General features: G+C 45.4%; 1 long non-coding RNA gene across 2 annotated transcripts in view; it reads left to right on the top strand.

The window, feature by feature from the left end:
- The window catches only part of LOC140128517 (uncharacterized), a 111,953-nt gene that overhangs the window by 34,260 nt on the left and 56,821 nt on the right, over positions 1-20,872 (top strand). Inside the window, exon 3 of one of the 2 annotated variants that reach the window (XR_011855146.1) lies at positions 5,311-5,414. The exons of the other annotated variant lie outside the window; for it this stretch is intronic. This is a non-coding gene — a long non-coding RNA (uncharacterized lncRNA). Of the gene's footprint in view, positions 1-5,310; positions 5,415-20,872 lie in introns of those variants that run through there. 2 annotated transcript variants of the gene reach the window in all.

The raw sequence follows: 20,872 nt of genomic DNA, 5'->3' as shown, positions 1-20,872 counted from the left end.
GGATGTATACATTGTATGTCAATCACTGCGCTGGTTTCCCTTTACCTTCTGAATATAATTCAAACTAATTACCCTCATCAACAAAGCTCTCAATAGTATTCCACAGCTCTACCTCTCCACCTTAATCTCAGTCTACTTTCCTACCCACTGGTATAGAACTTGACAGTAATTTTACCCCTTCCTTACCACTGTAAGACTTCCTTCCTTCTGTCTACATGTGGAGGGGTGTCAACTGGATTATACATACTCCTGTAACTGCCGTGGTCAGTGCCTATTAGGGTAACCTGTTATGTGCCTGAACTATGCTCACCGCGATCTGGCCACAATCTGTGCGGATAGATCACAGCCACAGTTATGGCTGTGCAAATGGCCCCTATCCAAACAGAATCCAATAGATTTTCATGATCATGGTTCAAGTTATGGCAACTGACGTGACTATCTGTATACGACAGATAGCGTGCAGCCACCATAAAAGTGCATTTGACACAGTAGGGTGAGCATGCATGTGTGCCACTGTTCTGTCGCCAAAAAAAAGATTTGACATGCTTTATCTTTCGCCGTACATACAGCCAAGCTACACGGGTCTCTATGGAGAAGGGAGGGGTTAGCGCTCCTGCCTGCCTCCTGCCCCCCACACTAACACACCTTGCAAAAAATATGGCCAACCCCTTTAAGTGAATTGCATTGCACTGTGACTACTGAAGAAGCTGATAATTTACTGAACTTTATCCCTATCTGCAATGAAACTTTTTTGCCATCCTCATTATACCCGTATAGGTTGCTATGTTACACAAAATCAAGCAACTGGAACAAAACAATGACATCATTTAACCGCCATCCATATTTAAAAAGGATCACAAATATATTGAACATACGCATGACAGCAGGATACTACAAAACTATTTCCTGTTTGTTTGTAGCTTAAGCCCTTATTAACATGGCAGTAATTGTGGCCAGCACATGGCCACAGTAGAAATATATGGCACCTGGCCAGTGTGTGGTGAGCAAAAAGGGGCCACGTTTCACCCATGTGACCAGTATTCCACTGTAACTAACTTGTATCCGCTAAAAGATTGGTGGACCTTGTCTCCTGGGCAACCCCTTGCAAAAAGGGCAGCATGTGGTGAAAAACTATTTGTTTTATATGGATTGTGTGTTTTGTAATGGTCCAGAGAAAAAAAGTACCTGATGGATATGGAGTCAGATGGATAGGTTGTAGATTAGTGGTTACAAGATTTGGAGGAGATAAGTCTGTGATGGAAGGCAGGAGCAATGGTGGGGATTTGTTTAAAGGGAACCTGGATTAGGAAAGATGTTACCAGCAGAAAGGAGAAGTAGAGATAGGTGGGAGATAGATAAAGAATGAGGTGGTTGCCCTCATTTTCAAAGACGGATTGTAACACTTTGATAAGTTTTAGCAGAGCTTGAAAGAGCAGAAGAGATGGCGGAAGAAATGGTGATGTGGAGAATTCTTTAGCTGGGAGTGGAATATTGGGATAATGGTGGAAATGTAAGAAAAAGGGAGGGACTTACATAAAGTTCAACCAAAGATCAAAACTTCATAGGGACATTTATAAGGAAATCAAGCCATGAAGTACTTGCAGTCACTTGCAAACCACCAGTAATTGTGATTATTTCCCACTCTCTGTCATCTCCACGCCAAGTGGGTGTGAAGGAGGGTTCAGCTGGTAGTGGAGTTGACTGGTGCAGGGCAGGCCTGCACACTAGCTATAGCATGTGAACATTCAGGCCTGAATATTTGCAGTCTAAAGTGCAATACTATTCCTGGAGAGGCTGGAAGTAGAAAACCCAACAATTCTATCTCCTGTAAGAAATTGCCACATATACAGGAAAAAATCAGAGTGTGGAACAAACGAACAATTAATAAACCAAAAAACAGAAGTTCCACCACATTGTGTATCATGAAAAATATATGAATTTTATTGTGTTTTACATGTTAAAAACATACAAAAGTTTTTTGTTCAGACATGTGCTCAGGGGGTCATAACCCTGGCAAACCGCGGCAGGGGTGTGGATAAGACAGTATTAATAATGTTTCAAGTGAAATGGTCTACATAGGGATATACCATGGGAGGGACAAGATCTATCCAGATACTCAATCAGTCACAAAAAATGGAGACAGAATATATTCGACCTTACCCATGTATACACAAGCCCCACGCCGACCCCGACGCACGTTTCAGCCGTCAAGCCTTCATCTGGGGGTGATAAGTAGTAGCTGGAGGCTGGAAGTAGTAGCACTAGCGGGGCCTCCTGATGTGTTTGGAGAAGCGGAAACGTGGTCATACATTGGTGCACGAGCAATAGGTCATTCTAGAGACCTTTATTTCTTATTGTGTTTATTAATTTCAGGACTCCTCTTATGATGGCTTGCACCAGAAGAAACATAGATGTTATCAAAGATCTCATTGAACATAAAGCTGACCCCAAGTTGAAAAATAAAAATGGATTGCTTATAGTGAAGATCATTCTGCTGTCATCATCTATCTGCTTGATACCTTTTGACATGTACAAATTGAACTAAAAATTTAACTAAAATCCCCTACTGCTGCCTAAATGTATATTGACAGCTAAATTTTTCCTGCTCTTAGTTAACTATTTATTTATATAGACTGTCAGGTCTAAAGGCAACATCAGAGGTTACAGTGACTCATCAGCGGTACAATTGCTTGGTACATCTGCTGGTATATTGGTAGACTGCTGACTTGGCTTAAGAGACCAGGATTGAGGGAGGTCCCTATCACTGGAGTAGCAGGTCATGCATGCACTCTTCCACCTTAATCAATCTTTCAGAAGTTCCTAAGGACTGTGCCTGAGTATCTTTGGCAATGCCATATAAATGAATAGGGCACATTTGCAACTTAGTGGGTAGAACACACAAAATCCCAGATAAACTGACTTTTTATCTTGGGTACATTGGTATTACACTTATGGGATTCTGGGGTAGTTAAACTTCTATTTATTTATTTTTTACAAAAAGGTTCATAATGGTTACTCTGCATACATAGTAAGTTGCCACTCTTTAATATCAATATTGACCCACTTCAGCCAGTACTTTGCTAAAAGGCATTACCAGCCATTACCTGTTATGTCAATATAAGATTTGGATGAGCAATAGTAGGAAAATAGCAGGGAAAGAGCAGTACTGTGCCATTGGATCTTTGTCCAGAGGTAGGGTGCACACCTCAAACTAACCTGGCTCCAATGTATATATAATCCACAAATGTAGATTCTAAGGAAGCAGGACTTCCATGGAGTCATTTTCAAGTGAAAATGAGGGGCTGAAATATTGTATGTTTCTCACAGTTGGTGAATAAACCATTAATACTTTATTGAAGTGCTGCTTCCTTGCATTTTGCATTTGAGTATAAGATTGGGGATAGAGCTGTGGCACTACCAATAGGACTGCTTCAAGAGATTGGGGAATTTGGTCTAAATTCAATGGCATTTGCAGACACTCACCCCAATTTTTTTATGGCTGGAAAACCTATAAGTACCTTTTATCTCTTTACCCCTGTACAGCCCATTTAACTATTTCCCTCCCATGCATTTCTGAAAATTTTGGTGCGTTCTTGGGTAGAGCAAATTTAAAAAATTTGACATGTACAAATTGAACTAAAGTTTCAGCATAAAGAATTATACTAATCCCCAACAAACTATACATTTTTTGAAAGTAAACACTTGCCCTATTTTAAAAATTGAATCTGATGGCAAAACATGTGCACCAAAAGGAAACTAAATAGCTTTATATCTTCTAAATGTAATAGATGAATATGTGTAGTGTTTAAAGATACCTCAAAGTTATATGTTCACATGAATAAATCATTATAAAATCACTAAAAGTGTAATAGCCAAAAATCTGCTAAATAGAGAAAAATTTTAAGACAGTCACAACCCACAAAGTATATTAATTTAACAGATCAAAAAGTAAAGGCAGCCCTAAAACCTATATATTTTTTTTGAAAGCAGACAACCTAGCAATTAGAGATGTAAAAATAATAAAACAGAGTGCGCAGATATTGTGTACTAGCACATTATCTCCCATACTATAAAAGGTCCTTCCCTATGCAAAACTACTTTGCTCTATAGCTTGTTTCTTAATGAAATAATACTTGAAACAGCTAAACCCCTCTAGACATTCCCATTCAAGTTTTGGAAATTCAACAGCCCCATATGCCTGTTAGAAAATTGCTAATCAGCACTGTTTCTGATATAGTGGTGTTATATATATCATATATATCATATATCACTAATGCCCAATGCACACAGTATGGATACATTTGCCTTTTCCCCATTCATTGTGATGTATGTAGCACAACAAAAAAAGAATTGATTGTCTCTGCTCAATTGCAAAAGTTGTCAACTCCTTCAGTTCTACATAGATATTTATTTAAAGAAGATTTCACTCCGCTTGTGCTGTATATAATATCATGTTGGGGGGTAAGGAGAATTTCAACAAAGCACATATATTGAACTGGTGAAAGAATTTGGGTGCTACTTAAATCCAAGATCAGTGGTCAGAAGTTTTTTGGCATGGTCCACCAAGACATCTAAAAGTGCAAATCTCACTAAAGTTCACCTAAAATTACTTAAGAGATGGTATTTTATGGCAGCTCATTTAGCTAGGATCTTCCTGGGGACCTCTTAGAGGTGTTGGAGAGAGTGTTGTTACAAAGCCTCTTCTATGAATAATGTGTACCATTCTTTTTTTTAACTGAAAGGAGTTTCGGGTCTTTTTGTAAACCATATTGCTGCTACAGTACAACAAGACTCTCCCACACTTATCACTCTCTGCAAAAAGTAGCCTGATTTTGGCTAAGTAACTTGTTTTGTGGGTCAGATTTAACAGTATGCAGTCATAGCCCCAATCAGGGCCTCCCTCAAATTAGATTTGAAGCATTCCATAAACTGGGGGCTTAATAGACCCAGCATTGCCACGAAAGCACAGATATCAGTGTCTAGCAACACTTCCAGCCATATTGGATCTTAGCGCCACTACCTGAATATTGTCAGACTGTGTGATGGGAAGCAAAGATGGGACATGGTCAGAGATTAATCTAGGCAGAATGGTGAAGATTTGGATCAGTGGGCAGTGAGCTGATTATTGGAAAACAACTTATTTTTGGGAACAAAATTTCCCTATGGGTAACAAAATGTTCAGTTTTAAAACGTTGCACTGTTTTTTAAAAATTATTCTTATTGACGGAAAAGGCATGGATCACTTCGATATTATTTCTTAAAGTCACAGCTCATGGGACATTTTTTTAATCTTTTTTTTTTTCCCTGCAGCTCTTCACATGGCATGTTTTGGTCAGCACACAGCACATGTTCATTTTTTTCTTAAAATCTGGTCTCAATGGCAGAATACAGTGGAAAGTTTGCAGAAGAGTTGGCAGAGAAAAAGTAAAAAAAAATCTAACTTAATATGTTTTTTACTCGAAAGTATTGAAATGCATCCATCTTAGAAATTATGTGTATAAAAAGGTGTGTGCTTGAGACAGATGGAGCAGCTTGGCTGCGGATTAGAATAATGTGAAGCTATCCCACAGGGGTTTATGCTTATAAAGTATAGTCATAATGGATGATATTTTTATAAATCCTCAGCAATTCTGATGTATCTGTCCCAGGCCAAATTCTGTAAATATTTTTGATGTCTTATCTTCTATCAATCATGGCTTACAGCTAGTATTTGCATTCAGATGTGTATTTAGAACCCTGCAGGCTTCTGAGAACAGCATCCTTCTGATGGCTTAAAGTATGCATAAGACTTATTTTAAGGACAAACTAATTATCCGATTTCTTTAAATATTTTCGGCTGAATTGTTTCCATTACTAGATATTACTACTGGATTATGCATGCAGCACAAATATAGGTTTTAAATTGAGGACATTTTCTTGTCTAGGTTATCCTGACAGTGCTGACCGACAGTGCTGGGATCAAGATGAAGAGGAGTGCAGGTGAGTATTTCTAGCCCTTTTTTATTTTAAGTGATTGATTTTCTTTAATAATGTAGGTGCATTCTATGCCAGTGCAGCTGGTTTGGTATAACACATACCAACACCAAAAAGGTGAATTGCCTATTCCAGTCAATGATATCTATTACATGGTCTCAACCTTTGGTTCTTGTTCATTGCAACACACCCATTACATGTAGATGTGATCGATTTCTTTCAAAGTCATTTAGCCCTCCTTGAAAACTGCTGGGGGTAATGGTTTTGGGGCTTGAGCTAAGGTTTGAGAACATGATTTAAAACAGTAGCCATGTTAAGACAGGAGAAGGGATATAATATTAGAGGCAGAAAGGAAAAGGGGGTGCTCATGGGAAGGATTGTGAAGAAACTGGTAGGAGGAGCAAGGAGGAGATTCTACAGCTACACAAGAAGGTAAAAGAACTCAAAAGAAGGTAAGGTGTCTGTGGTTACTTGGGGAATGACTTGGAAAATGCATTGTGAATTAAGAAGTATACATATCCTTCCCCTCTGATTCCAGTTTATTACAGACATTCTGGAGGAGCTCTTTTTTAAAAGAAAGCTGTAGGGATGGAGAGAAGAATAACATGATCACTAAATATTTGATTTTTGCAGAGTTTATGTGAATAGTGGAAAGTTTTAATGGAAAGAAGAAGACTAGGACTAGGGATTGGAGAGATTTCACCTGTTGCTAGTCTAAGAATAAACATAGAATGGAGATGGTTAATTGATTTTTGAGTCGGTTTTCTCTGGTTCACTGAGGAGCAAGATGGGTTTGGGAAGTTTGATCAATTATAGAGTGAATGTGAAGAGTACAATGGTGCAGAAAGAAGGGAATTGGGGATGCAGGTGGGGGTCTATGAATGGACCTATGTTAGTGCAGTTGAAAACAACTAACAAGTGTTATTTGAAATTCTTAATAGGGAGTGTAGGGTTTTTGTCTTTTACAGCTTACCTTTCTTTTGCCTTTTCTAATTGTCATTTTTATAATTGTCATGTCATAAGACTCCAGCAGATAGCACGCAGGCAGATAGCATGGCAGCCAAAGGCTTAAGGCAGCCTTAGTAATACAAAATTTAAAGAAATGGGGCAAGGCCTAATTGACATCAGAAACCAATTAGCAAAACCCAAAACACATGAATGGATGGTGCGGAAGGAAAAAGCTGCATGCATGACAATAACTGCTTGCCACTCAGCATTCAATGAATCTAACATTAGTGCTTCCTTCATTGCTGACGCCACCCTGTCTCACAACTGTCTGGGATGAGTTGTGATTGCAAGGCATCCTACAATGTCGTACACTGCCATTGACAACACAATACTGACTGGCCATCGACAATAATCCCAGTCATGACAAGTATGTCAGGACAGATTCCCTGCTCTCGATCCCACTCATTTATTTGACATGTACTTTTTAATATTAAGTGACTTCAGTCATATTAGATTTCAGTGCTGTAATGGGATTCGAACTCACGACCTTGTGCTTGGCAAGCAAGAGCATTACCGGTGAGCTATAGACTTGCTTGCTATCTATAGAGCCTATAGCACAGTGACAAGGCTTTCGCCTACTGTGCTCAGGGTCCAGTGTTCAAATCCAAGTAATGTGTCCGAGTAGTTGAACCGTCAGCAATTTCCTCCAAATGTGAAATTCTATCTTACTGCTTTTATGAGGCTACCAAAGCCAGGCACACTCTATTAATCCTCTTAGTAAGCACCAGAAGCACCGTGTTGAGAGTGTAGCTTACTAGTAGAGCTCTCGTCTACGGCGTGCAGCGTTGTGAGTTTGAATCCCATCACAGCTTGTTCATGTAATGAGTTGCATTGGTTGAACCGTTTGCAAGTTGCGTAACCTCCTTTTGGAGGCTTCTATTAAGTTACCAGAGCCAGGCAAACTCTATGAATCATTTTACTAAGCACTAGAAATGCCATGTTGACACTGTAGCTTACTGGTAGAGCTCTCGTCTACGGCGCTCAGGGTTGTGAGTTTGAATCCCATCACAGCTTGTTCATATAATGAGTTGTATTGGTTGAACCGTTTGCAAGTTGCGTGACCTCCTTTTGGAGGCTTCTATTAAGTTACCAGAGCCAGGCAAAATCTATTAATCCTCTTAATAAGCGACAGACTTGCATTGCCAAGAGCGTAGCTTACTGGTATAGGCTCGTCTACCGTGCGCATGGTTGTGAGTTTGAATCCCGCACAGCCCGATCCTATAAAGGGACCGTTTGCTGGTTGTGTAATCTCCTTTTGGGGGCTTCTAATAAGTTACCAGAGCCAGGCAAAATCTATTAATCCTCTTAATAAGCGCCAGACTTGCATTGCCGAGAGCGTAGCTTACTGGTAGAGCTCTCGTTCTACCGTGCGCATGGTTGTGAGTTTGAATCTGCCACAGCCCGATCCTATAAAGGGACCGTTTGCTGGTTTGTAATCTCCTTTTGGGGGCTTCTATTAAGTTACCAGAGCCAGGCAAAATCTATTAATCCTCTTAATAAGCGCAGACTTGCATTGCCGAGAGCGTAGCTTACTGGTAGAGCTCTCGTCTACTGTGCGCATGGTTGTGAGTTTGAATCCGCCACAGCCCGATCCTGTAAAGGGGCTGGTTGTGTAATCTCCTTTTGGAGGCTTAAGTAAAGTTACCATAGCCAGGCAAACTCTATGAATCCTTTTACTAAGCACTAGAAATGCCATGTTGAGACTGTAGCTTACTGGTAGAGCTCTCGTCTACAGCGCTCAGGGTTGTGAGTTTGAATCCCATCACAGCTTGTTAATATAATGCGATGCATTGCTGGACCCGTTTGCAAGTTGCGTAATCTCTTTTTGGGGACTTCTATAAAATTACCAAAGACAGGCAAACTCTATTAATCCTCGTAGACATGCAATATCGAGAGCCTAGCTTACTGGTAGAGCTCTTGCCTACCGTATGCAGGGTTGAGAGTTCAAATCCCATCATAAATGATACTGGTTGGTTGAACTTGTGCCGAGCACAACTTCCATTTTAATGCTTCAAAGCAATGCAAATGAGTCTATGGCTCATTGGTAATGCTCTCGCCTGCCATGCACAAGGTCGTGAGTTCGAATCCCGTCAGTGCTCAGTCGTGTAACTTGACAGATGCCAATGGATTCCAATGCTGATTCCTTCCGGAAAAAGAAGTGACCCAAGTGCCTGTGTCTGCCGAAGCCTTCGTGAGATGGTAAGTATGTGCCTTGCAGGCTCTGAGGGAGGAGAAGTTAATGTATGTGTGCACCTGTGTGAAAATGAGTTTGTGTGGTGTAACCTCGAGGTAATGCTGTCAGGGGTTGGGGGTTGGAAGACAGAAAGGGGTGGGTGTCAGTAGGAGATTGAGGAGATAGGGTGGTACAGGATGAGAGGTAGGGAGGTCTAGGGAGTTGTGGGGGTGTGGGAGGGGATATGGTAGCATAGGATGAGAGGTAGGGAAGATGGAGTTGAGGGGGAGGTCTAGGAGAGTTGTGGAGAGGATATGGTGGCATAGGATGATAGGTAGTGAAGATGGAGTTGAGGGGGGGGGGGTCTAGGGGAGTTGGAAGACAGGAAGGGGGGGGGGTTGTCAACAGGAGATTGAGGAGGTAGAGAGGTCTAGGAGAGTTGTGGGGGTGTGGAGGGGATATGGTAGCATAGGATGGAGAGGTAGGGAAGATGGAGTTGAGGGGGGGGGGGGGTTCTAGGGGAGTTGGGATAGGGAGGTCTAGGAGAGTTGTGGAGAGGATATGGTGGCATAGGATGATAAGTAGTGAAGATGGAGTTGAGGGGGGGGGGGTCTAGGAGTTGGAAGACAGGAAGGGAGGGGTTGTCAACAGGAGATTGAGGAGGTAGAGAGGTCTAGGAGAGTTGTGGGTGTGTGGAGGGGATATGAGCATAGGATAGAGAGGTAGGGAAAATGGAGTTGAGGGGGGGGGGGGGGTGTCTAGTAAAAAAAATAAAATCTCCCCCCTCCTTATTACTCTTTTCACACACCCCACTTCCATTGCTCCTGACTCAGCTCCCCCCCCCCCCCCACACACACACACTTTCCCACTCAACTGACACCCCACTCTCCTCTCTCCTCTCCTCCTTTCCCATCAATTCCATTTGCCCACTTAATACCCCTCCCTTTTCATCTACCTCGCTTAGCTGCTCCACCCAACTTCTCCTCTTCCCTCTCCCTCCTTTGACTGACAATCCCACTTTCCTCTCCCTCCTTCGACTGACACCCCACTTTCCCCTCTCCCTCCTTCGACTGACACCCCCCTCCTTTCCCACCAATTCCTTTTGCCCACTTAATACCCCTCCCCTTTTCATCTTTCTCGCTCAGCTGCTCCACCCAACTTCTCTCTTCCCTCTCCCTCCTTTGAGTGACACCCCACTTTCCCTCTCCCTCCATTGGCTGACACCCACTTTCCCTCTCCCTCCTTCACTGACACCCCACTTTCCCTCTCCCTCCTTTGACTGACATCCACTTTCCTCTCCCTCTTCGACTGACACCCCACTTTCCCTCTCCCTCCTTCGACTGACACCCCTCCTCCTTTCCCACCAATTCCATTTGCCCACTTAATACCCCTCCCCTTTTCATCTTCCTCGCTCAGCTGCTCCACCCATCTTCTCCTCCTCCCTCTACCTCCTCCCACTTAGCTCCTCCCACTATCCCTCTTCCTCACTTGGCTAACACTCCTCCCAACCTCAATTAACTTATTTTCCAGCTACCCTTCCCACACTGAAATCAATACCCAGTACACCCCACTCATTTATTTGACATGTACTTTTTAATATTAAGTGACTTCAGTCATATTAGATTTCAGTGCTGTAATGGGATTCGAACTCACGACCTTGTGCTTGGCAAGCAAGAGCATTACCGTGAGCTATAGACTTGCTTGCTATCTATAGAGCCTATAGCACAGTGAACAGGCTTTCGCCTACTGTGCTCAGGGTCCAGTGTTCAATCCAAGTAATGTGTTCCGAGTAGTTGAACCGTCAGCAATTTCCTCCAAATGTGAAATTCTATCTTACTGCTTTTATGAGGCTACCAAAGCACAGGCACACTCTATTAATCCTCTTAGTAAGCACCAGAAGCACCGTGTTGAGAGTGTGAGCTTACTAGTAGAGCTCTCGTCTACGGCGTGCAGCGTTGTGAGTTTGAATCCCATCACAGCTTGTTCATGTAATGAGTTGCATTGGTTGAACCGTTTGCAAGTTGCGTAACCTCCTTTTGGAGGCTTCTATTAAGTTACCAGAGCCAGGCAAACTCTATGAATCATTTTACTAAGCACTAGAAATGCCATGTTGACACTGTAGCTTACTGGTAGAGCTCTCGTCTACGGCGCTCAGGGTTGTGAGTTTGAATCCCATCACAGCTTGTTCATATAATGAGTTGTATTGGTTGAACCGTTTGCAAGTTGCGTGACCTCCTTTTGGAGGCTTCTATTAAGTTACCAGAGCCAGGCAAAAATCTATTAATCCTCTTAATAAGCGACAGACTTGCATTGCAAGAGCGTAGCTTACTGGTAGAGCGCTCGTCTACCGTGCGCATGGTGTGAGTTTGAATCCCGCCACAGCCCGATCCTATAAAGGGACCGTTGCTGGTTGTGTAATCTCCTTTTGGGGGCTTCTAATAAGTTACCAGAGCCAGGCAAAATCTATTAATCCTCTTAATAAGCGCCAGACTTGCATTGCCGAGAGCGTAGCTTACTGGTAGAGCTCTCGTCTACCGTGCGCATGGTTGTGAGTTTGAATCCTGCCACAGCCCGATCCTATAAAGGGACCGTTTGCTGGTTGTGTAATCTCCTTTTGGGGGCTTTCTATTAAGTTACCAGAGCCAGGCAAAATCTATTAATCCTCTTAATAAGCGCCAGACTTGCATTGCCGAGAGCGTAGCTTACTGGTAGAGCTCTCGTCTACTGTGCGCATGGTTGTGAGTTTGAATCCCGCCACAGCCCGATCCTGTAAAGGGGCTGGTTGTGTAATCTCCTTTTGGAGGCTTAAGTAAAGTTACCATAGCCAGGCAAACTCTATGAATCCTTTTACTAAGCACTAGAAATGCCATGTTGAGACTGTAGCTTACTGGTAGAGCTCTCGTCTACAGCGCTCAGGGTTGTGAGTTTGAATCCCATCACAGCTTGTTAATATAATGCGATGCATTGCTGGACCCGTTTGCAAGTTGCGTAATCTCTTTTGGGGACTTCTATAAAATTACCAAAGACAGGCAAACTCTATTAATCCTCGTAGACATGCAATATCGAGAGCCTAGCTTACTGGTAGAGCTCTTGCCTACCGTATGCAGGGTTGAGAGTTCAAATCCATCATAAAATGATACTGGTTGGTTGAACCTTGTGCCGAGCACAACTTCCATTTTAATGCTTCAAAGCAATGCAAATGAGTCTATGGCTCATTGGTAATGCTCTCGCCTGCCATGCACAAGGTCGTGAGTTCGAATCCCGTCAGTGCTCAGTCGTGTAACTTGACAGATGCCAATGGATTCAATGCTGATTCCTTCCGGAAAAAGAAGTGACCCAAGTGCCTGTGTCTGCCGAAGCCTTCGTGAGATGGTAAGTATGTGCCTTGCAGGCTCTGAGGGAGGAGAAGTTAATGTATGTGTGCAACCTGTGTGAAAATGAGTTTGTGTGGGTAACCTCGAGGTAATGCTGTCAGGGGTTGGGGGTTGGAAGACAGAAAGGGGGTGGGTGTCAGTAGGAGATTGAGGAGATAGGGTGGTACAGGATGAGAGGTAGGGAGGTCTAGGAGAGTTGTGGGGGTGTGGAGGGGATATGGTAGCATAGGATGAGAGGTAGGGAAGATGGAGTTGAGGGGGGGAGGTCTAGGAGAGTTGTGGAGAGGATATGGTGGCATAGGGATGATAGGTAGTGAAGATGGAGTTGAGGGGGGGGGTCTTAGGGGAGTTGAAGACAGGAAGGGGGGGGGGGGTTGTCAACAGGAGATTGAGGAGGTAGAGAGGTCTAGGAGAGTTGTGGGGGTGTGGAGGGGATATGGTAGCATAGGATGAGAGGTAGGGAAGATGGAGTTGAGGGGGGGGGGTTCTAGGGAGTTGGGATAGGGAGGTCTAGGAGAGTTGTGGGAGGATATGGTGGACATAGGATGATAAGTAGTGAAGATGGAGTTGAGGGGGGGGGGGTCTAGGGAGTTGGAAGACAGGAAGGGAGGGGGGGTTGTCAACAGGAGATTGAGGAGGTAGAGAGGTCTAGGAGAGTTGTGGGTGTGTGGAGGGGATATGGTAGCATAGGATGAGAGGTAGGGGAAATGGAGTTGAGGGGGGGGGGGGGGGGTGTCTAGTAAAAAAAAATCTCCCCCCTCCTTATTACTCTTTTCCAACACCCCACTTCCATTGCTCCTGACTCAGCTCACCCCCCCACCCCCACACACACACTTTCCCACTCAACTGACACCCCACTCTCCTCTCCCTCTCCCTCCTTTCCCATCAATTCCATTTGCCCACTTAATACCCCTCCCCTTTTCATCTACCTCGCTTAGCTGCTCCACCCAACTTCTCCTCTTCCCTCTCCCTCCTTTGACTGACATCCCACTTTCCCTCTCCCTCCTTCGACTGACACCCCACTTTCCCTCTCCCTCCTTCGACTGACACCCCCCTCCTTTCCCACCAATTCCTTTTGCCCACTTAATACCCCTCCCCTTTTCATCTTTCTCGCTCAGCTGCTCCACCCAACTTCTCCTCTTCCCTCTCCCTCCTTTGAGTGACACCCCACTTTCCCTCTCCCTCCATTGGCTGACACCCACTTTCCCTCCCTCCTTCACTGACACCCCACTTTCCCTCTCCCTCCTTTGACTGACATCCCACTTTCCCTCTCCCTCCTTCGACTGACACCCCACTTTCCCTCTCCCTCCTTCGACTGACACCCTCCTCCTTTCCACCAATTCCATTTGCCCACTTAATACCCCTCCCCTTTTCATCTTCCTCGCTCAGCTGCTCCACCCATCTTCTCCTCCTCCCTCTACCTCCTCCCACTTAGCTCCTCCCACTATCCCTCTTCCTCACTTGGCTAACACTCCTCCCAACCTCAATTAACTTATTTCCAGCTCCCTTCCCACACTGAAATCAATACCCAGTACACCCCACTCATTTATTTGACATGTACTTTTTAATATTAAGTGACTTCAGTCATATTAGATTTCAGTGCTGTAATGGGATTCGAACTCACGACCTTGTGCTTGGCAAGCAAGAGCATTACCGGTGAGCTATAGACTTGCTTGCTATCTATAGAGCTATAGCACAGTGACAAGGCTTTCGCCTACTGTGCTCAGGGTCAGTGTTCAAATCCAAGTAATGTGTCCGAGTAGTTGAACCCGTCAGCAATTTCCTCCAAATGTGAAATTCTATCTTACTGCTTTTATGAGGCTACCAAAGCCAGGCACACTCTATTAATCCTCTTAGTAAGCACCAGAAGCACCGTGTTGAGAGTGAGCTTACTAGTAGAGCTCTCGTCTACGGCGTGCAGCGTTGTGAGTTTGAATCCCATCACAGCTTGTTCATGTAATGAGTTGCATTGGTTGAACCGTTTGCAAGTTGCGTAACCTCCTTTGGAGGCTTCTATTAAGTTACCAGAGCCAGGCAAACTCTATGAATCATTTTACTAAGCACTAGAAATGCATGTTGACACTGTAGCTTACTGGTAGAGCTCTCGTCTACGGCGCTCAGGGTTGTGAGTTTGAATCCATCACAGCTTGTTCATATAATGAGTTGTATTGGTTGAACCGTTTGCAAGTTGCGTGACCTCCTTTTGGAGGCTTCTATTAAGTTACCAGAGCCAGGCAAAATCTATTAATCCTCTTAATAAGCGACAGACTTGCATTGCCAAGAGCGTAGCTTACTGGTAGAGCGCTCGTCTACCGTGCGCATGGTTGTGAGTTTGAATCCCGCCACAGCCCATCCTATAAAGGGACCGTTTGCTGGTTGTGTAATCTCCTTTTGGGGGCTTCTATTAAGTTACCAGAGCCAGGCAAAATCTATTAATCCTCTTAATAAGCGCCAGACTTGCATTGCCGAGAGCGTAGCTTACTGGTAGAGCTCTCGTCTACCGTGCGCATGGTTGTGAGTTTGAATCCTGCCACAGCCCGATCCTATAAAGGGACCGTTTGCTGGTTGTGTAATCTCCTTTTGGGGCTTCTATTAAGTTACCAGAGCCAGGCAAAATCTATTAATCCTCTTAATAAGCGCCAGACTTGCATTGCCGAGAGCGTAGCTTACTGGTAGAGCTCTCGTCTACTGTGCGCATGGTTGTGAGTTTGAATCCCGCCACAGCCCGATCCTGTAAAGGGGCTGGTTGTGTAATCTCCTTTGGAGGCTTAAGTAAAGTTACCATAGCCAGGCAAACTCTATGAATCCTTTTACTAAGCACTAGAAATGCCATGTTGAGACTGTAGCTTACTGGTAGAGCTCTCGTCTACAGCGCTCAGGGTTGTGAGTTTGAATCCCATCACAGCTTGTTAATATAATGCGATGCATTGCTGGACCCGTTTGCAAGTTGCGTAATCTCTTTTTGGGGACTTCTATAAAATTACCAAAGACAGGCAAACTCTATTAATCCTCGTAGACATGCAATATCGAGAGCCTAGCTTACTGGTAGAGCTCTTGCCTACCGTATGCAGGGTTGAGAGTTCAAATCCCATCATAAAATGATACTGGTTGGTTGAACCTTGTGCCGAGCACAACTTCCATTTTAATGCTTCAAAGCAATGCAAATGAGTCTATGGCTCATTGGTAATGCTCTCGCCTGCCATGCACAAGGTCGTGAGTTCGAATCCCGTCAGTGCTCAGTCGTGTAACTTGACAGATGCCAATGGATTCCAATGCTGATTCCTTCCGGAAAAAGAAGTGACCCAAGTGCCTGTGTCTGCCGAAGCCTTCGTGAGATGGTAAGTATGTGCCTTGCAGGCTCTGAGGGAGGAGAAGTTAATGTATGTGTGCAACCTGTGTGAAAATGAGTTTGTGTGGGTAACCTCGAGGTAATGCTGTCAGGGGTTGGGGGTTGGAAGACAGAAAGGGGGTGGGTGTCAGTAGGAGATTGAGGAGATAGGGTGGTACAGGATGAGAGGTAGGGAGGTCTAGGAGAGTTGTGGGGGTGTGGAGGGGATATGGTAGCATAGGATGAGAGGTAGGGAAGATGGAGTTGAGGGGGGAGGTCTAGGAGAGTTGTGGAGAGGATATGGTGGCATAGGATGATAGGTAGTGAAGATGGAGTTGAGGGGGGGGGGTCTAGGGGAGTTGGAAGACAGGAAGGGGGGGGGGGGTTGTCAACAGGAGATTGAGGAGGTAGAGAGGTCTAGGAGAGTTGTGGGGGTGTGGAGGGGATATGGTAGCATAGGATGAGAGGTAGGGAAGATGGAGTTGAGGGGGGGGGGTTCTAGGGGAGTTGGGATAGGGAGGTCTAGGAGAGTTGTGGAGAGGATATGGTGGCATAGGATGATAAGTAGTGAAGATGGAGTTGAGGGGGGGGGGGTCTAGGGGAGTTGGAAGACAGGAAGGGAGGGGGGTTGTCAACAGGAGATTGAGGAGGTAGAGAGGTCTAGGAGAGTTGTGGGTGTGTGGAGGGGATATGGTAGCATAGGATGAGAGGTAGGGAAAATGGAGTTGAGGGGGGGGGTGGGTGTCTAGTAAAAAAAAATCTCCCCCCTCCTTATTACTCTTTTCACACACCCACTTCCATTGCTCCTGACTCAGCTCCCCCCCCCCCCCCCACACACACACACTTTCCCACTCAACTGACACCCCACTCTCCCTCTCCCTCTCCCTCCTTTCCCATCAATTCCATTTGCCCACTTAATACCCCTCCCCTTTTCATCTACCTCGCTTAGCTGCTCCACCCAACTTCTCCTCTTCCCTCTCCTCCTTTGACTGACATCCCACTTTCCCTCTCCCTCCTTCGACTGACACCCCACTTTCCCCTCTCCCTCCTTCGACTGACACCCCCCTCCTTTCCCACCAATTCCTTTTGCCCACTTAATACCCCTCCCCTTTTCATCTTTCTCGCTCAGCTGCTCCACCCAACTTCTCCTCTTCCCTCTCCCTCCTTTGAGTGACACCCACTTTCCCTCTCCCTCCATTGGCTGACACCCCACTTTCCCTCTCCCTCCTTCACTGACACCCCACTTTCCCTCTCCCTCCTTTGACTGACATCCCACTTTCCCTCTCCCTCCTTCGACTGACACCCCACTTTCCCCTCTCCCTCCTTCGACTGACACCCTCCTCCTTTCCCACCAATTCCATTTGCCCACTTAATACCCCTCCCCTTTTCATCTCCTCGCTCAGCTGCTCCACCCATCTTCTCCTCCTCCTCTACCTCCTCCACTTAGCTCCTCCCACTATCCTCTTCCTCACTTGGCTAACACTCCTCCCAACCTCAATTAACTTATTTCCAGCTCCCTTCCCACACTGAAATCATACCCAGTACACCCCACTCATTTATTTGACATGTACTTTTAATATTAAGTGACTTCAGTCATATTAGATTTCAGTGCTGTAATGGGATTCGAACTCACGACCTTGTGCTTGGCAAGCAAGAGCATTACCGGTGAGCTATAGACTTGCTTGCTATCTATAGAGCCTATAGCACAGTGACAAGGCTTTCGCCTACTGTGCTCAGGTCCAGTGTTCAAATCCAAGTAATGTGTCCGAGTAGTTGAACCGTCAGCAATTTCCTCCAAATGGTGAAATTCTATCTTACTGCTTTTATGAGGCTACCAAAGCCAGGCACACTCTATTAATCCTCTTAGTAAGCACCAGAAGCACCGTGTTGAGAGTGTAGCTTACTAGTAGAGCTCTCGTCTACGGCGTGCAGCGTTGTGAGTTGAATCCCATCACAGCTTGTTCATGTAATGAGTTGCATTGGTTGAACCGTTTGCAAGTTGCGTAACCTCCTTTTGGAGGCTTCTATTAAGTTACAGAGCCAGGCAAACTCTATGAATCATTTTACTAAGCACTAGAAATGCCATGTTGACACTGTAGCTTACTGGTAGAGCTCTCGTCTACGGCGCTCAGGGTTGTGAGTTTGAATCCCATCACAGCTTGTTCATATAATGAGTTGTATTGGTTGAACCGTTTGCAAGTTGCGTGACCTCCTTTTGGAGGCTTCTATTAAGTTACCAGAGCCAGGCAAAATCTATTAATCCTCTTAATAAGCGACAGACTTGCATTGCCAAGAGACGTAGCTTACTGGTAGAGCGCTCGTCTACCGTGCGCATGGTTGTGAGTTTGAATCCCGCCACAGCCCGATCCTATAAAGGGACCGTTTGCTGGTTGTGTAATCTCCTTTTGGGGGCTTCTAATAAGTTACCAGAGCCAGGCAAAATCTATTAATCCTCTTAATAAGCGCCAGACTTGCATTGCCGAGAGCGTAGCTTACTGGTAGAGCTCTCGTCTACCGTGCGCATGGTTGTGAGTTTGAATCCTGCCACAGCCCGATCCTATAAAGGGACCGTTTGCTGGTTGTGTAATCTCCTTTTGGGGGCTTCTATTAAGTTACCAGAGCCCAGGCAAATCTATTAATCCTCTTAATAAGCGCCAGACTTGCATTGCCGAGAGCGTAGCTTACTGGTAGAGCTCTCGTCTACTGTGCGCATGGTTGTGAGTTTGAATCCCGCCACAGCCGTCCTGTAAAGGGGCGGTTGTGTAATCTCCTTTTGGAGGCTTAAGTAAAGTTACCATAGCCAGGCAAACTCTATGAATCCTTTTACTAAGCACTAGAAATGCCATGTTGAGACTGTAGCTTACTGGTAGAGCTCTCGTCTACAGCGCTCAGGGTTGTGAGTTTGAATCCCATCACAGCTTGTTAATATAATGCGATGCATTGCTGGACCCGTTTGCAAGTTGCGTAATCTCTTTTTGGGGACTTCTATAAAATTACCAAAGACAGGCAAACTCTATTAATCCTCGTAGACATGCAATATCGAGAGCCTAGCTTACTGGTAGAGCTCTTGCCTACCGTATGCAGGTTGAGAGTTCAAATCCCATCATAAAATGATACTGGTTGGTTGAACTTGTGCCGAGCACAACTTTCCATTTTAATGCTTTCAAAGCAATGTCAAATGAGTCTATGGGCTCATGGTAATGCTCTCGCCTGCCAGTGCACAAGGTCGTGAGTTCGAATCCCGTCAGTGCTCAGTCGTGTAACTTGACAGATGCCAATGGATTCCAATGCTGATTCCTTCCGGAAAAAGAAGTGACCCAAGTGCCTGTGTCTGCCGAAGCCTTCGTGAGATGGTAAGTATGTGCCTTGCAGGCTCTGAGGGAGGAGAAGTTAATGTATGTGTGCAACCTGTGTGAAAATGAGTTTGTGTGGGTAACCTCGAGGTAATGCTGTCAGGGGTTGGGGGTTGGAAGACAGAAAGGGGGTGGGTGTCAGTAGGAGATTGAGGAGATAGGGTGGTACAGGATGAGAGGTAGGGAGGGTCTAGGAGAGTTGTGGGGGTGTGGATGGGGATATGGTAGCATAGGATGAGAGGTAGGGAAGATGGAGTTGAGGGGGGGAGGTCTAGGAGAGTTGTGGAGAGGATATGGTGGCATAGGATGATAGGTAGTGAAGATGGAGTTGAGGGGGGGGGGTCTAGGGAGTTGGAAGACAGGAAGGGGGGGGGGGGTTGTCAACAGGAGATTGAGGAGGTAGAGAGGTCTAGGAGAGTTGTGGGGGTGTGGAGGGGATATGGTAGCATAGGATGAGAGGTAGGGAAGATGGAGTTGAGGGGGGGGGGTTCTAGGGGAGTTGGGATAGGGAGGTCTAGGAGAGTTGTGGAGAGGATATGGTGGCATAGGATGATAAGTAGTGAAGATGGAGTTGAGGGGGGGGGGGTCTAGGGGAGTTGGAAGACAGGCAGGAAGGGGTGTTAAGAAGAATTTTGAGAGTTGTAAGGAGTGTGATATGTTATGGGAGTTATTGGGTTGTTTTAAAAAAAATCTCCTCCCCCCTCCTTATTACTCTTTTCACACCCCACTTCCATTGCTCCTGACTCAGCTCCCCCCCCCCCCCCCACACACACACACTTTCCCCCTCAACTGACACCCCACTCTCCCTCTCCTCTCCCTCCTTTCCCATCAATTCCATTTGCCCACTTAATACCCCTCCCCTTTTCATCTACCTCGCTTAGCTGCTCCACCCAACTTCTCCTCTTCCCTCTCCCTCCTTTGACTGACATCCCACTTTCCCTCTCCCTCCTTCGACTGACACCCCACTTTCCCCTCTCCCTCCTTCGACTGACACCCCCTCCTTTCCCACCAATTCCTTTTTGCCCACTTAATACCCCTCCCCTTTCATCTTCTCGCTCAGCTGCTCCACCCAACTTCTCCTCTTCCTCTCCCTCCTTTGAGTGACACCCCACTTTCCCTCTCCCTCCATTGGCTGACACCCCACTTTCCCTCTCCCTCCTTCACTGACACCCCACTTCCCTCTCCCTCCTTTGACTGACATCCCACTTTCCCTCTCCCTCCTTCGACTGACACCCCACTTTCCCTCTCCCTCCTTCGACTGACACCCTCTCCTTTCCCACCAATTCCATTTGCCCACTTAATACCCCTCCCCTTTTCATCTTCCTCGCTCAGCTGCTCCACCCATCTTCTCCTCCTCCCTCTACCTCTCCCACTTAGCTCCTCCCACTATCCCTCTTCCTCACTTGGCTAACACTCCTCCCAACCTCAATTAACTTATTTCCAGCTCCCTTCCCACACTGAAATCAATACCCAGTACACCCCACTCATTTATTTGACATGTACTTTTTAATATTAAGTGACTTCAGTCATATTAGATTTCAGTGCTGTAATGGGATTCGAACTCACGACCTTGTGCTTGGCAAGCAAGAGCATTACCCGGTGAGCTATAGACTTGCTTGCTATCTATAGAGCCTATAGCACAGTGACAAGGCTTTCGCCTACT

The sequence above is a fragment of the Engystomops pustulosus genome, chromosome 1 (genome assembly GCF_040894005.1).
Source record: "Engystomops pustulosus chromosome 1, aEngPut4.maternal, whole genome shotgun sequence".
In the NCBI taxonomy this organism is placed as follows: domain Eukaryota; kingdom Metazoa; phylum Chordata; class Amphibia; order Anura; family Leptodactylidae; genus Engystomops; species Engystomops pustulosus.
Note: the sequence above shows the minus strand (reverse complement) of the source record. Positions and strands in the feature narration are given on the sequence as shown.